The sequence below is a fragment of the Bidens hawaiensis genome, unplaced genomic scaffold (assembly GCF_021521415.1).
Source record: "Bidens hawaiensis isolate Kalapana, Puna unplaced genomic scaffold, B.hawaiensis_p1.1 tig00043503_1, whole genome shotgun sequence".
Lineage (NCBI taxonomy): Eukaryota > Viridiplantae > Streptophyta > Magnoliopsida > Asterales > Asteraceae > Bidens > Bidens hawaiensis.
In genome coordinates, this window is record NW_027497713.1 from 56278 (window position 1) to 75036 (window position 18759).

The window sequence follows — 18759 nt, forward strand, 5'->3', positions numbered from 1 at the left end:
GACTGAATTAAAAACCCTCATGCTAGAGCATTTTTGTCCTAAAAGTGAGATTCAGAGGTTGGAACACGAGTTATGGAATCTGGAAATGAAAGGAGCGGACCATGTGGGATACACGAATCATTTTAATGAACTGTCCCGCTTAGTTCCGTGGTTAGTTACACCGAAAGCGAAGCGAATTGAACGTTATATCTGGGGACTGACCCCTGCAGTGAGAAGTATAGTGAATTCAGTAGCCCATCCAACATTAGAATGTGCTGTATCTCAAACGGGTGTCGTTACTTTTGATCTGATGAGAAGTGGAGTGATAAGGATGCCGGGTGAAACAACAAGTTTAAAACGAACTGATTATGGGACAAGGATGCAAGGAAACCCTCAAAACAAACGGGCCCGTCCAAATACCCGAAGTTATGCCATGACCAGTTCTAATGTAAAACAAGAGACCTATAAAGGGACGTTACCGAAGTGCAGAAGATGTAACTTTCATCATGTGGGTGATTGCAAACCGATCATTTGTCAGAAGTGTGGAAGAACGGGACACTATGCCCCCAACTGTAGAACCCCCACTAATACTGTTAACCGTCCACCGCAATCAACTCAACTACCTCGACCTCAACCAACCCGCCCACAACTCAACCAACAAACCCCACCTACCACGAACCTCCGTGCCTGCTATGAATGTGGCAGTACGGAACACTTTTGGAGATACTGCCTCAATTTGAACCAGGGTGCAGTGAGAAGGCAGAACCAAGCACAAGCATCAACCTCCAACACAGCTAGGGGACGCGCGTTTGTATTAGGATCGAGTGAAGCGCGTCATGATCCGAATGTGGTGACAGGTACATTCTTAGTTTCGAGTCAGTATGCTTCAGTTTTGTTTGATACGGGCGCCGATAGAAGTTTCGTATCTGTTAACTTCTTACCTTTAGAAAATATGCCGGTTAGTGAACTAACAAAACCATATACTATAGAACTCGCTAACGGTAAGTCTATACTAGTTAACCGAATAGTCCGAAACTGTTCACTCATCCTAAACGACCACCCATTCCTTATTGATTTACTTCCAGTGGAATTGGGAAGTTTCGATGTTATAGTCGGTATGGACTGGCTATCTAAGTATAAAGCTGAAATTGTTTGTAAGGATAAGACTGTTAGGATACCTCTTCCGAATGATGAGGCAATGATTGATCAAGGTGAGAAATCTGGTACGGTATTGCCTCTCGTATCCCAACTTAAGGCATTAAAGTATTTGCGCCAAGGTTGTACATTATACTTGGCAAGCGTAACAGTTAAGGAACCCGAGGAAAAACGAATGGAAGACATCCCAGTGGTACACGAGTATTCAGATGTATTCCCCGATGAGTTGCCTGGTTTACCACCGACCCGACAAGTTGAATTCCGTATTGACTTGATACCGGGAGCAGCACCCATTGCTAAGGCACCTTATCGACTTGCACCTTCTAAAATGCAAGAACTGTCCAACCAGTTACAAGAATTACAGGACAGGGGTTTTATCCGACCTAGTTACTCACCGTGGGGAGCACCAGTGTTATTTGTAAAGAAGAAAGATGGGAGTTTTCGAATGTGTATTGATTACCGGGAATTGAATAAAGTGACTATAAAGAATAGATACCCCTTACCTCGAATTGATGACTTGTTTGATCAGCTCCAGGGTGCGAAGTATTTTTCAAAAATTGATCTTAGATCTGACTATCATCAAGTAAGAATTCAGGAAGAAGATGTACCAAAAACAGCTTTCCGAACTCGGTATGGTCACTATGAATTTTTGGTTATGCCGTTTGGGTTGACAAATGCACCTGCAGTGTTTATGGACCTCAAGAACCGAGTTTGCAAACCTTACCTTGACAAGTTCATGATAGTGTTTATCGATGACATTTTGATATATTCGAGAAGTAAGGAGGAACACGAACAACATTTGCGGGAAATCTTAGAATTATTGAGGCAAGAGAAGTTATACGCAAAGTTGTCCAAATGTGAATTTTGGCTACAAGAAGTACAGTTTTTGGGACACATTGTGAACCAACAAGGAATCCAAGTTGACCCCGGTAAAATTGAGGCCATTAAGAATTGGCAAGTGCCTAAGTCACCAAGAGAAATTCGCCAATTCTTAGGACTAGCCGGGTATTATAGAAGATTCATTGAAAACTTTTCAAGTATTGCCCAACCTCTAACTCTCCAAACCCAAAAAGATCGAGCGTATGAATGGGGAGAAGAACAAGAAATGGCCTTCCAAACGTTAAAATAGAAGTTATGTGAGGCTCCAATATTAAGCCTTCCAGATGGAACTGATGAATTGGTGGTATATTGTGACGCATCTCGTAAAGGTTTAGGATGCGTACTGATGCAAAGAAAGAAAGTAATAGCATATGCTTCCCGACAATTAAAAGTACATGAAAAGAATTATACGACCCATGATTTGGAATTGGGAGCAGTTATCTTTGCATTGAAGATTTGGAGACATTACTTGTATGGCACCAATTGTACCATCTATACTGATCACAAAAGCCTACAACACATATTTGATCAGAAAGAGCTAAACATGAGACAAAGGAGATGGGTAGAACTGTTAAATGATTATGATTGTGAGATTAAATACCATCCGGGTAAGGCCAACGTAGTAGCTGATGCTTTAAGCCGAAAAGACAGAGTTAAACGGTTGAGGGTACGAGCACTCGGAATGATTGTTCAAAGTAGCCTGACCGAACAAGTTCGTGTTGCACAAGATGAGGCCTTGAAGGCAGATCAGCTAGAAAAAGAAGACCTACATGGGAATGAAAGGAATTTTGAGAAGAAAATTGATGAAGTATATTATTACAAAAACCGGGTCTAGATTCCAACACTTCATAAACTCCGAAAGTTGATTCTTGATGAAGCACACAAGTCCAAATATTCTATTCATCCAGGTACTGATAAGATGTATAAAGATGTTAAAGAATTTTACTGGTGGCCTGGCATGAAAAAGGATATAGCCGTGTATGTAAGTAAATGTGCAACGTGTGCAAGGGTGAAGGCGGAATATCAAAAACCTTCGGGAATGTTACAACAACCCGAAATCCCACAATGGAAATGGGAACAAATTACCATGGACTTTGTGACGCACCTTCCTAAAACCTCCCGAGGACACAATGCTATCTGGGTAATTGTGGACCGATTAACCAAATCCGTACACTTTATTCCCATCCGTAACAACTACACCACCGAAAAACTCGCTCAAATTTACATCGATGAAATTGTATCCCGACACGGAGTACCTCTTTCGATTATTTCAGATCGAGACAGTCACTTTACTTCACATTTCTGGCAAGCAGTACAAGAAGCCTTGGGGACCCGAATCGACCTAAGTACGGCTTACCATCCCCAAACCGATGGTCAATCCGAACGAACCATCCAAACCTTAGAAGATTTACTTCGTGCTTGTGTACTGGACTTCAAAGGGAATTGGGATCAACACCTCCCGCTCATTGAATTCTCTTACAATAACAGTTATCAAAGTAATATACAAGCAGCACCTTATGAAGCTCTATACGGGCGAAAATGTAGATCACCACTATGTTGGACGGAAGTGGGTTTCCAAATTTCAAGGTCAGATTTAATTCAGGAAACCACCGATAAGATTCACCAGATTAAGCAAAAATTGAAAGCTGCCCGCGACCGACAAAAGAGTTATGCCGATGTTCACAGAAAACCGTTATCTTTTGAAATAGGTGATAAGGTTTTTTTAAAGGTATCGCCGTGGAAAGGTGTTATAAGATTTGGAAAGACTGGTAAAATAGCCCCGAGATACATCGGACCTTTTGAGATTATTGCAAAAATTGGTCCCGTAGCTTACCGACTAAAACTACCCTTAGAACTGAGCACTATTCACGACGTGTTTCATGTATCGAATCTGAAAAAGTGTTTGACTGATGAAACGACAATAGTACCACTAGAAGATGTTCAGATCAACGAAAAGCTCAACTTCGTAGAGGAACCGATAGAAATTGTGGACGGGAAAACCAAACAGTTACGACACAACAAAATTTCATTGGTAAAAGTTCGGTGGAATTCAAAACAAGGACCCGAATATACTTGGGAACGAAAGGACGAATTCCGAAAGAAATACCCACACCTGTTCCCTAAAAAGAAAACCGATGACACATTAAATTTCGAGGACGAAATTTCTAAACGGGGGGAGAATGTGACATTCGTGACAAAACGAGGTATACTATATTCACTACGTAACAAGTAAACGATAAATCGGTTAATTCGTAGTGCTTAAACGAGTAACCGACCGATACTAATTATGACCCGTATATATATTGAGGGGTCATATACGAGTTATATATATATTATAGAGGCTATCCTATTGATATTTAGGCCCCAGTACGTTAAAAACTCTTTAAACGAAAAAGGTTTCGTTTATCGATACGTTATAAGCTTAAACGCAATCGTTAATATCAAAACGAGCATTGTAGCATCCGTGAAGCCGAAAAATATTTATAAAACACTTATGTGACATGTTCTAAGCAATCCGTGAAAATATTTTGGAATTTTATAACGAGTCAGTACGTTTTTCTTATTTTACAAAACTAGGCTGAAAAACACTCGTTTTCGCGCTGGTTTTCGCACTCGAACTAGTTTTCTTGCAAAAAAACAAACCCGAACTAAATTTTGGACCGAATTTTACGCGTGGCACAAAAACCGAAGCACCATTGGGCCAAAAAGAGGCCCAATGGGCCCTTATATGCTTGCGGCCGCAAAGGGGACAGCCCACCCCCCCTTCTAGTATCTTTTATATAAAAAAATATTTAGAGATATTTTGTACCAAATTTTCCAGAGAATACACCCTTGCTGTTCTTCTTCATCAAGCTTCATCAAAACCCTAAGGTAAATAGTGATTTTCCTTGATTTTTAACCATGATTAACATAGTTTAACCATGAAAAATTAATCCTTGATTAGTTTTAAACATGTTTAACCATCCAAAAATCATAAAAATCAAGTAAAATCATTTTTTGATGTTAAACATGTTTACAAACCAGGAACATATACTTTATTGGTCAAAAACGCGGATTAGAACATGAATACAACGTTTTTACGGTTTGAAAGTTCGGTTTGAACCCAAAACCGAAACCCTAATTATCAAGGCTGTCACATGGATGATTTATGCTTGGTTTGATGTTATATGATATGTAGATACACTGAGTTTGCAACCCGAGACCCGGAAAGTCGTTTAAGCTAGCAAAACTCATCGAAAACCGACAAGGTAAACCCGTAACACTCGTTTAAGGGTTGTTTAGTATTAGGTTGTGATGTGCTTGGTTTTAGCTTGTGAAAATTTTCAGGGACATTAGGGATCAATTAAATGAGTCCCTGTTCAAATTTGGTAATTTTTCGATAAACGGAGAATATTTGGTGAATTTATTTCTGTTTATGAGCGTTTAATTAGGAAAAATAGCTAATCATATTGAAATATTATGAAACTTGGTTTTGGAGATTAATATGTTTTGGTAAGATCACTGGTAAAGTTTGAGGATCATTGGAAATTCCTATGTATGGTTTGTGCAATTATGGTTTAACCGAATCTTAACAGCCGAAAAACGCACAAAAAGGTATTTTGTCAAAAGAGTTAGGTTCTGGAGATTTTTCAGGGGCTATGTAATAACATTGTGGCCATTTGTAAAAATTATTGGATTTTTCGGAGGTCTTTTGATATAAACGGGCCATTTATTACACGATTATAACCTATTAAATGAATTTTTATAAATAAATAATTAATCATAAAATTTCTGAAAATATTTTTATAAAATTCTCCATTTTCTAATGTATTTTTACAAAAATTTACATAAGTTATATATAAGTACATATTTAGTTATGATTAATCAAAGATTTAAATTATAATTGTTTTAACGAAACCGGCAGTTTTGTGTTTAACGGACTGACTGGCATGTCAAAATGTTAAAAGTGGTCAAATATCATATTTTTGAATGATATTGATAAAAACGAACTTTTTACGAGAATTCCGGACAATTCGGGTGGATTGTACGCGTTTTGTATAATCAAACCCGTGTGAAAACGGAAACGAACCCTGCGATCAAACCAGATACCGAAACCTTAAAATCTTTCATAAATCAAATCATTTTATCAATCAATATATTTACTTAAGTTTATGTGATCTTACCTAATCCCGAAACGCATAAACAATCAACTTGGCTAGGCTCGGGAAACGGTGAAACTGAGCCAAATCCAGTTTTAATCATTTCATAGTATACAACGTCACAATCTAAGACTATGGTCATGTTCTGGGCCTAACAGCTATACCCAGACTAGTTATACAGCCCGATTTGGTTTAAACACTGTATTAGTATTAACAGTACGATACCGGTTATAGGATTCAAGCTATAATCGAGACATTCTAGTTACCGATACGTACCACCAGCTCGAAAAACATTAAGGTGCGTTTCACGACCCCCACTTTCTAAACTGTTTTACGAACTTTTGGGGTGAAAAGCATGTTTACATATACTTATATACTTGAAAACGTGTGATGATGTGGATTATCTAAGTACTAACACTTGACAAGTCCCCACAAACACAAGTGGTTAACTTCGTGCCGGTGACGTGTGGATAGTACTATCGGTTTGACAAACCCAACTAACAGAGCCGGTGGGGTATGCCGGAACATGTTAACCCAGTTGCACATTGTCATTTAAACTTATTACATACTGCTATGTGGTGTTAGACATAGTACATACTTGGGGCAAAGTGGCTGTTAAATGCCAACGGGAGTGCATGGGCAGGGGTGGCCATGTGTTTTAGCTCGTTTCGGTTTCACTTGTGGCTTAGGATAATACACCATACACATACATATATACATACACACTGTAAACTTTACGAACTCGTATACTGATTTCGTTGATACTCGTGAAACTTGAAACTCACCAACTAGACGTAGTTGACCCGTTTTAACATGCTTTTCAGGTAAAGCAGAGATGGAATGATTTGCTTACGTGCTTGGTGTTAGAAGGAAAGTTGAATAGCTGTGAATAGATGCAAATACGTACTAATGAATAAGGAACCTAGAACTGGATATGTGTTATTCATCTAGTTTGTAAACATAGTACCTACCAATGTAATATGATGTAAATTAGCTGTTGAATTTCTTTATAAACAATGTGGTTGATACCAGTGTTATCTGTTACATTCCCGTATTACGCTTCCCCAACTACCTAGTCGGGGTGTGACAACTAACGTTTTTATGTTTCGTAGGTTCCGGGATTTGATCGTGATTAAAAAAGGGAAAAAACGAGCTAAAACGAGCCGAAACGGAGATCCGGAACGCATCAGGAAGAAACCGGACAGAGAACCGGTCTGACCGCCCCCATGGAGGAGCACGTCGCGCCGCACGAAGGCAGAAGGCCAAAAGCTCTTGGCGCGGCGCCAAGGCAATGCTGGGCTAGATTATTTTCGTTTTTCTTCTTGTCGGGCCTTGTTTTGGTTATTTAAACACCTTTAACTTAAACCTGACATAACCTTAAAGCCACCAACCAAATTGGAGAGTTCTTGGAGCTATTTTACGAGTCTTGTGGTGATTTTGAAGGCAAGAGAACCTCCAGTGAAGATCTAGACGTTTAAGATCAAAGAATACGGGTTTTATCGCCTTTAATCTTTCGTTATTTATTATTTCACCATGTTTTCAGTTATTATTTGTTTTGTTTGATTTAGACTTTAAGATGTTAGGCTAAATTCCATAAACTGCCTAGGTCGTGATGAACCTTAGTTCGGTTTGATTTTGTTTGGATTTCGTTTCGTTATGGATTTTATGTTCTAAGTAAACGGTTGAGTTTGATTTAATTAATGCGTATGATTGCTTGGTTTTGTTTACTTGAATTTATTGTTTCATATTGCCCTTGGTGATTGTTTCATAGGATAGGGTTTTGTTAGGTCATTTACTATGTGTTCTTGACTAGTTTGTGATTAATATGCATTAAAATCATATAAACAATAAAATCAAGTAAATAGATAAAAGTGAACTGCCAGCCTAGAAAGCTGTAAGGTAATAGGTTGTTGATAGATCTTTGCTTGTCGAGATTGCTAGATTTAGTTCTTCATAAGGAGTCCGTCTATGTTTGATTGTCAGCTTAGTCTATTAAATTAATTGAGTTTGCTTTGCTATCTTTTGAATTCCGCGCTGTAAGGTAGGTTTTTGTCATAAAAGATACTTAGACATAAGCGATTAAATAACCGTAAGGAAGTTTAATATAAAACTGGTGAGTCTTAAAACTTGTTAGAAATCCATAGGCGTCTTCTTGAAGTTCAAGGGTCCTGTTCGGGTTTTCTATCAAGGGTCGATTTTATGATCCTGGTTCCATAAATTGCGTTTTTCCATTTAAATTAATAACCGTAACTTTGGAGATTCTAACCTGGGTAGTTATCTTTTTCATCTGGAGTAATCTAAGTTTTCTTAATTGTTTATTAGTTTAAAGTAATTGAATTTAAGTTTAATAAATTAATTAATTAAGTTTAAGGTAATGATTATGTTTTATTATTATTATATAAATTAGGTTTAGGTTTTGTTATTATATTATTAGTTAATTATTATTATTAAGTTTAATTATTAATTTAAATTCCCCCTCAAATATTATTAATAAATAGTCGTGTCTTGTAGTTGGGTCTAATTTGCTAGTTTCGTAATTTAAAGAGTCTCGTGGGTTCGATATCCGGACTTACTTAACTGTAATAGAGTCGATCGGTTCACTTGCCGGTTAGTAGTTTAAGGGTCTAGAGTATTACTTAGTGTCTAGATTAGTATAATTTTAGTTAATAATTGTTTGACTACTTTTAGCACATCACCTTTCTTTAATAGTTAAGGTAACATTAACATTCATTATTCAACCATACACTTTACCGTTATTGAGCTTGCTTGAGTGACACATGGCATTCTTGAACTGGCATCTCCTTTCTTTTCTTACTTAAATCCCATTCTCTGTTCGAGTCTAAGCATGTAGGATGCTTAAATCTATCTAACTTTTGCTCTGATACCAACTTGTAAGGCCCCGTTACCGGTAGCCCTACTTTGGTGTTGGATTTACTCATAAACACAGTTCTATATATATCAGAGTTAATTAAAACTTTACGCAGAATATAAAACTTCAACCATAATATCTTACATAACCCTCAAATCTTGTCTTATAAAACATTCATAGTCATTTAAAACAAAACATAGTCTTTAAAACATCACAACATTTCTTCGAGATGTCAGTTGCTTCGATTCCATGCCATGTGTCTTCAATCACGCGAGCTACCTCAACCTATTTGCCTGCGTGCATACTAAAAGTTAGCTACGCTGAGTGAGTTCTAGTTAATCACATAACTTACTTTACATACACATATATGTGCCCGAAGGTACGCTTTACATACATAACCTGTACATCATTTATCCATACATATTCCTGGCTAACCTTACACTATAAAGGGCGTTTCACCCCACATACCTCGGATATTATTAGGGTCCGGTACCCTTCATCCTCGGATATTATTAGGGTCCGGTCTTCCTTCGTCCTCGGATATTATTAGGGTCTGGTACCCTCCATCCTCGGATATTATTAGGGTCCTGTACCCTCCATCCACAGATATTATTAGGGTCCGGTCACCCTTTCCTCCATATCTCCATACTATACCTTTCTATATATATAATTGTAAGTTTCATACGTACATACATCATTCATTTCTCGTATCAACAAATATATCATCAAACCATTACCAGACGGCACATGCAATATCCGAAGATTGTTCACGTACCGACAAGCAATCATTCATACCATTCACATAAAACACATATGGCATACATTTATCACTTAGGATAAAGCGTATTAACTAATCACATCGAGTATGCACACAGCCCCGAAAACATAACAAGGAATGGGGCTAGAAACTCACCTGAATGCGGTTATGTTCATCGTTTATAGTTATTCCCTTCTTTAGCTGAGCACGACTAACTGTATAACAATTACACGTATCAATTATCTAACACTACCCACATCGCGTTTCTAGTCTAAATATTACCATCAACGAACGGGGGTCCGGGGGCAGCGCCCCTGGCAGCGGGGTCTAGGGGCGGCAGCCCCTGGCAACGGGGTCTAGGGGCGGCAGCCCCTAGCAGGGTCCAATGGAAAATTTTTATTTCCATTAACCGTCTTAACACATTTTCCATTAGAATTTTGAATAATTATAAGTTTGCTAACTTAAAAGTTCAAGGGCTTCTTTGTAATTAAATCATTCTTTTCTAAGTCCAGGTACTGTTATTGTGACATCTGCCCTATCCGACCCGACCCAGGTACCCGTTTTCTGACCCGATTCTTTTTATGATTTAAAATTTAATTTTTTTTTTCTTTTTAAAACTTGACATTTAAAATATATATATTACTAATAATATTTTCCTTCCCGCCTCTTCCTCTCTCTTCCTTTCCGCCGTCCCGCCTTCTTTTCTCTCTTGTCGCCGTCCCGCCCTTAAGCCTTGAATCCTCCTTTTTCTCTTAACTCTTTGCTTGTCCTTTGTTCCTTTCCGCCTAAGGTTGTCTGCGCAGCTCCACGCGCCAGACTCTTTACAAGGAAGCCTGCGCGAAGACCAGTTGTTCCTGCGATACGCGAAGCGAACTGTTCTCGCCGCGCGTTAAGAATTGTAGTTCTTCTCGCAGCGCGCTAAGAACGGTAGTTCTTCCCGCGGCACGCTAAGAATTGTAGTTCTTCTCGCAGCGCGCTAAGAATGGTAATTCTTCCCGCGACGCGCTAAGGATTTTAGTTCTTCCCGCGGCGCGCTGTGGACTGTTCTCTGTCAGCCTTCGCCCTCGCGCGTGCGCTCGAGCCTTCTCGCGCTAAACCCTTTGAGTTTTCTTCTGTTTAATCTAGCCGTTTGCTTTTGTGATGTCTTATCTTCTGTGTTGTTGACCTGACCTATCTTATGTCTGAAAAGCCACTTTTGGCGCAGCATGCGCACCAACCCCATTGGTTGACAGAAAAAGTGACTGACATTATCTTTTGAGATATGCTTTTCCATGCTTGACCAGTACCTTTATCTGACCCGCCCATGCCTGTTTACTGTTACCTGTCAGCTTTTCCTTTGCCCCCTGCAGCTGCCATATCTTTTGATATCTTTTGCTTTTGGAATCTTTTACTTTTTGGAGATCTTTTCCCCTTTTCTAGGGATTGTGTTCCCTAGGGTTTCCCTATAAATAATAATGCTATTTCCTAACACTACACACACAAAGCACTTAAACTCTCCTGTTCTTCCTTGCTCTCTCTGCCGCCTCCCTCTCTGCCTCCGTCTTCCTCCCTGTTCTGCCCTGCTTTTCCGGTAATATATAATATATATAATAATTTGTTTAAGTTACTTGTTAATTATGCTAACTTATAATCAAGACTTAAAACCAATCGTTAAAGCAATAATCTTATTTATAGGTTAACTTGTGCTTGTTTAAAGTTGGTTCTTGCTTTATCTTACACCGCACCGTTTATCAAGTGAGTAATCTCGTACCTAATCCCTTTTTATTTTTAATGTTTTGGGATGTTCATGTGTTCATACAAACTTAGAGTCTTAAACTTATTTATGAACTTTACTCGCGCAGTATCCCATGTGTTGAGGACGTTTACTTGGCTGTTTATTTGTATGTGTGTATCATTAACCGCTTTGTTCGGCCTATTCCAAAGTTTTCATGGATCCATTAGATGAACACGGGAGACCTATCGTTTACGGTTTTCTTTGTTTTACACTTGCACAGATGTTTTCTCGTTTTTGTGCTCATTTGGGAGCACGGATTGAACTATGAACTATGATCTATTTAGGCTTGATCACAATCTGATTACACCCTTGTTAAACACCAGACATACACGTGTTGCGCGCAGATTTATTGTTATCTATGTATTGTATTAAACTTGATTCCTCACCAACACGCAAGTGTTTGACGTTTTATTTTAACACATGTTCAGGTTTGCTGTAGCTACATTTGGAGCTTGTGGACACGTAGGACGTTTTTACTTTTAGACCTAGATTAAAATGTAACAAGTCAAGTTATTATTGTTCGAATATTTTGTCTTATAATATATTGATTTATGTTGATTTATGTTATCCTGTGTTTACGTTGCGCGTGCGTGAATGAATATATTTATTAAATATTGACACCCAATAGTGTCACGAGTAATGAAACAATATGTGGCGCCCCGATGTATAATCCGCCTTTGGTCGGGGTGTTACAGTTATGTCCTTTTATAAACTTCTACTTCGTTATCGGGTTCAAAACGAATGACCCATTCGTTACTTTTATAACGAATCAAACCGGTCCATGTAGCGAATTGGACCCCATAGCGAACTGGTTCTTTGACGAATTGAACCCTATAGAGAATGACCCCTCAGTAACGAATTGAACCGTCTAGTTCGTTATCTTCCTTTAACGAATGAGTATAACGAAAAGAGTTTAATTTGCTGTCTTTTCTATAACGAATCAGGATACGAACTAGGGCTAGTTCGTTAAGCTTTCATTAGTGAATTCACTTGACGAATCACCCCTAGTTCGTTAACTCTCCGTTAACGGATTAGTGTTAGGGTTTGTTAGAGAATGTCAGAAACATTCTCTGACATCCTTAAATACCCAGCCGCCTTTTCGGCGCCGCCGTGCCGGAAAACCGGGCGGTGGCCGGAAAAACGTGTTTCAGCACTGTTTTCACCGTTTTTCGTCCCGTTTGATCCAGATCTGAGCTAGGGTGATCCCTAGGCCCATCTTTTGCTCGGTTAATACCCGATTCCACCCGAATCTCGTGACTTTAACGGTTTAAAGGTGTCGGCTCGTCGTTTCGCGACTAAATCTAACGGGTTGAGCTCATACAATATCATACTACCATTACCTTGGGTCGGGATCAGTTTCCTTGGTGATTTCGGCTAGAGGGAGGAAGAACTAGAGAGAAGGCTTAAGTGTGTGTTTTGGTGGTGTATGGAATATGTGTAAATGAATGAGATAAATGAGAATTAAGGCTTATATAATTATGGATCATGGGCTTAAGCCCATGGTCTTTCCTTATTTCCTTCATAACCCAAGTCCATAACCCATATCCATTTAACCCAACACTAGCCCGGCTCATAATAACTCATATTTTCATTTTATTAACCGAAACTAGGAAATGGGATGTTACACTTTATCATCTTCTCCATTAAACTCTTTAGATCAACAAACATTAAATTAATATGAAAACATGTGCAGAGATTAAAGATTCAAGATTCAAAATTATCTTACCCTTTTTCAAGAACTACACTATCAGTCTATATTGAAATTGCATCTTTCAAGTACTTCAAAACTTGCGTTACTCACTATCACAAGAACAACCCTATGCAATTTCACAGCTTCAGGCCTAATCCCCACATTTAAAAGTCGACCGCATAAACAAAGTACAAAAGTAAGTTCACCCTAATTCTATTAAAATTTGTGAGTTTATTAATGAAATTTGTTACCATTAGTGACCGTATTTCGTTTGGTGGTTGGTATTCGCAGAAGCGTTTGCACTTTCCGCCTTCAACAAAAACATCACCGGCCCCTCAATCGAAGCCAAAAATGAACATATTAGAGGAGAAAGTTGTACTCGCGAAAAAATTTAGGTAACCGAAGTCCTCATAGCCTGATTGAACCCGCCGTTACTGTGTTGAAGGCGCGTGAATTTGAAATTAAGCCCGCTTGGAAGGAAGATGTGGTAGAAGGTGAAGACAATAGAGAGAAACAAACGATTGCTAGGGTTTCTGGGAAAGAATGAACCATGTGAGTCTCATAAGCACAAAATTCAAATTTTTATTCAGCCACATTATCCTGCCCATATGTTTCTTTCATGTATTAAAAAATGACGCTTTATAAGTTGTACACTATGCTTTAACATGTGTAAATGTCTTAATTTTAAGAGTTTTGTTAAATGACGGTTTTATCCTTCCTATATATGTATTATAATATAGTATAGATATGGTTTTAACATAGTTCGTTAACAAAAATATAAGTTATTTAATCTATACTACATTATAATAGAGATAGACAACCTTTCATCTCCCTCAATTCTCTCTCTTGAGACGGCCGTAACATTTATTAGACTCTTCCCGCATATTTATTATATCTTCACCCCGCCGGCGATCCTTTAGTACTCCGGTGAACATTGCTAGACGTCCTTTATTTCTCCGGTAAACATTCATTGTCGGCATTCAATAGCCCATTTATCAGTGGCGTTACAATTGATCAATATGTTTGCCCACTTTCAATTGCAATCAAAACTTTGCAATTAATAATAACATCTACGACCTTCAATTTCTTTATTTATTTGGCATTTTACATCAATTCCTTCTGAATTTGGGGGTGAATGAATGAGGATTGGAAGGAGGCTAATTGGAGACGGCGGGCAGTGCTTTTTGGATTATTCTTTGCTGATTTGTCATCACACAAAACTATTGCATGAATTGGTATTGTAGGAAGACTTGAATCTGAACCTTGCTGATTTAACCTAGCTAACCTGCAATAGCTATGACGGCATGAATGTTGGCTCAAAGAAAACTACAATATATCAATCCATGGTACCTTTTACTTATTAAGATTATTAATTTATAAAGTTTTAGGTTATTAACCTAATATTCACTTATTGGTTATAACTTTATTTATCTATTAACACGATGATATTCTTGAGATTCAAATTGAGATGTATAAGGGCCAAGAGTAGAGCCAGATTTACTATATAAGGTTACATTTTATCAGAAAAAATTGGGGTCTTTTGTGCTTATGATTCCTTGCTTATGTTGGAATAATTATAAGCATATGAAGCTCAAACGTACAATTCTTAGTGAGTGATCAAAAGACATCAGGCTCAACAACATGGTTTGGCAGAAGGCTTTCATGTGTTTTGTTCAGAGAAAAACAGGCAATTCCCGCCCTTCGTGTATCCGACTCTAGCCCAGATATTAGTTCTTGAAATGAATGAGAAAAAGATGCATTATGTATTTGATTATTTATATATGTATGCTTAAATGTAACACTCATGATTAGTTGATATTATTTAACTTAAACATGAAGAAGTTGCCTGTTGTGCATTGTAACTTTTGTGCTTACAATAATGTTAATTTTCATTTATCTTAACATACCCTCATTTAAGATTGTAAACAAACTGTAGCATGTGATTTTTATCTGACCGAATGTGGAACGAATTATGTTTTATCTTCACTTTTATTGTTTTTTAATTACCAGTTTTATCAAAGTGCAAACTGTTTCGAGTTGATAAAAATTAGTATATATATAATAGGTTGAGTAAGGGACTTACAGCTTAAGACCATTTTTAGTTGCAGGTCCAATTTGATTGCCGGTCAAAGTATTTCAGCATTTTGTTGTGGGCAAAACAAGCTAATACGAGTCATATTTGCAGGAAGGGTAATTTTGGAAATACTCAAAAAAGAAATTGCAGATTGTGGTTATTCTGGTTTAGACAGATTTGGTTTGCATCACATGCATTTTGGAAAATTGGTGTATTTTTGTTCAATTGTGATAGTGTGCTTCCTTCATGACATACTCAGTTTTATGAAATGCGCAATTTTGATAATTGATTATTGCAACACCAACAGATTCTTCTTATCTTTATTTTGATAATTTTGAAACTTGATCTTAGTGATCTTTCTTTGCATCATATTGTACGGCATGAGGTTGACATGTTTTCCATATTTTCTTTTTATTCTTTTATTAATGTATATTACCAACAATTATTCTAATGTTTCAAAACTTATATTTTACAGGCTGCAGCACACGAGGTTCGGTTTGAGACGAGAATTGACCTATGCATAGTTGGCACGATCTTTTTTTTAGTTGAACAGTTTACCTTAACCCGTTAGATCTTTGACAGATGGTGTCGTAAAACATAACACAATTGAACTTTTTATTGGTAAATGGATTGATGTTTCCTTTTTTGTATTTGTTAACACTCAAGTAATTAAAGGATAATGTTTGTTAGTGAATGCAGACGGTGATCCCAAAACATAATGATTTCAAGCAGCCCAGAGAGAGATACAGGTCATGGGATCCAATAAGGTACATATCGGATCTCGGTTGTTTATAACAGGTCTTAGATTCCGTTAATTGTGTAAATTGTTCATGTTATTATTACTCCATAGGCAATGAGATTCAGTGTCCGAATGGTTTAAATGATGACTGGCCAACGGGTTACCCACGAACTGCAGTATTTGGATCTCATACTATACACATGCTTGTACTTGTTTCTGTCAATATAAGTAACTTCGGTTTATCTTATTTTATTTAATTTGCCTATGAATTTGATGAACAATAAGGAAACGATTATAAATTTGAGTGACAAAGGATCAGGATATAAGTTTCTTAAATAACTAATGCCTAATTCGTGCTTAGAATAACTATATTATCACTATCTGTTTTATTTTTAAATAAGAAGAAATTTAAAATGTAATACGAGTTTCTTATTTTCTGTACATTTTTGGGTTATGTTACAGGCTAACCAGCCTCAGGGGCAGAAGATAGCATCACGCCTTAGTGTAGAGATGAACTCGAGATGGTACCGGTACCCAAAGATCCCGATCTCGAAAATTTGAAATATTTGTTACCGGTACCAAAATGTTCGGTTTGTTACCGGTATTTCGTGCAAAATTCAGGAAATACCCGTACCAGTACTGAACCGTACCAGTACCAAAACTCAAAACTTGGTACCGACGGTACCATATCCGTACCGAATACCAATTGATACCGGTACCTAAAACGTTCATCCCTACCTCAATGTGCCCCCTAAATATTGAATTAAAATGACTTAATGAGGGGTTTGATTTAAATATCCAGTCGAATCAAGTTTAATTTTATGTTATTTAAGTTTACTTTTATTTTCTAAAAGCATTCCCTAAAATCTCCACAAAACGTGTACAAATAAATGATAGACGGGAACATATCAATTTGAATTAATTAGTTTTTTTAATTTTTTTATTCTAGTTCTGTTTGTCTACCTCCATATAAAACACACCTGTAAAGTACAGGGATCTTTGTTCATTCTGCTTTCCTGTTGTTATGGTGGTTGGATAACATTATTTTGTTATTTCATTAATATTGTATTTTGCTATTCTATAATCTTAAACTCAGTAACCTGAAAGTTTGTGCTTTTTCTGTTAGATACTTTGAGAGATGTGTTTGTTTTCTCATGTGTTTTTATTTATATCAGTGTTATTGGATATTTATGTGTTAAAAATTGCTACTTGTGATTGCAGGTTAATGCTATTGAAAGAACTCCCTCTATGAGACTATGAGAATATACTGTATGAATTGAAAAATGATTACTACTTCAATAAGCAAGATAATTTGTTAATTGATTGGCGGCAAGAAAAAAAATCATTAACAGACTATCCCATTGTATTAGTAGAAGAAACTTTTGATCACAGAAATCTGTGAGGAGTTCAATTGTTTGTGATGATCTCCTTGTTTGGGAGCATTATACTTTATGCGGTTTTCGTTTTTTTAAATCTGTTTTGTGTAGTTTGTTTTGAGTAGGCGACGAAGGAGTAATAATAGTGTATCCCAAATATTTTAGTTCAAATGTATAAATTATATTACTAATTTAACAAAAACATTTAGGCCAAAACATTTCAAATACGATAAAGGCCATCATTTTTCATAATCAAGCGGCTCAAATAACATAAATTGAATGTGGCTCAACGGTAGAGCACTCACTTTATTAGTGAGAGGTAGGGGGTTCAAACCTCAATATCACCAATTTATATGGGAGATATGAGGGATGACCCTGGCTTGCCAGGGTTCGAGTCCTGATCTCACCCGGTTTTACCGGCTCCTCGCTGTCGTGCCATTTGGCGGGCGTGGGGGTCGGGTTTTATCCGGTGAATCCCTCATTAGGTGGATCGCTAGGGGCTCCGTCCGTCCGGACTAGTGGCCGGCTCGGGCTACCTTTAGCCAATGGGGGCCGCGTACGGAGTACCCGGCGTTACTTAGTTGGTCGTTCAAAAAAAAAAAAGCGGTAAAGTAACCTAATAATTTAATACTTTATTACATAAATAAACGACAAATACATTAACGATAAATACAAAGACTCTAGACGCAAAACCGTGCACTAACAGACACCCCCTCGTCTTGAGCTCTTTGTCTTTACTTTACTTGAAGCGCTTGGACTGCCAATCGCTGCAACTATGAATCCCATTCTCATAACATACATGCACAACGCGTTGGAATTACATAGCCATATCATAGTCTTCATTGCGCTCAAACAAAAACTTGTTCTTGTGTAGCACGTCATTGTCAGTCTCGGTTAAGTTCACCAGCCACATCGGGTTAATGATCTTGATCAACTCGGTTTTCAACCCTTTTCCCAGAACAATGACGGCCTCGCCGGTTCGGTAATCGTAATACCAGCGGTTGAAGAATAGATGCATGTGTTGGTTCAAAGTCTTCACAGGTACTTGCTTCATGGTCTTTGGCGGTTTAACTTTGAGAACCAATTTTCTCCAACCCGTCCTTGGATCAATTTCATCTATACGTTTTCGGGTTGGCACTTAGGGCTCGAGGAACTTGAATCCAGAATTGACCTTGAATAGTAATTGTTGATGAAACCAATCTGCTATCCAGTCACCCCCTCGGTTGATGAATGTACGATACGCGAGGGTACGAACATCCCAACGCGGTAAAGTAAGAACGCCCATTATCTTCTCATAGTATTGAACCCCCTTTTCACAATGCATACTT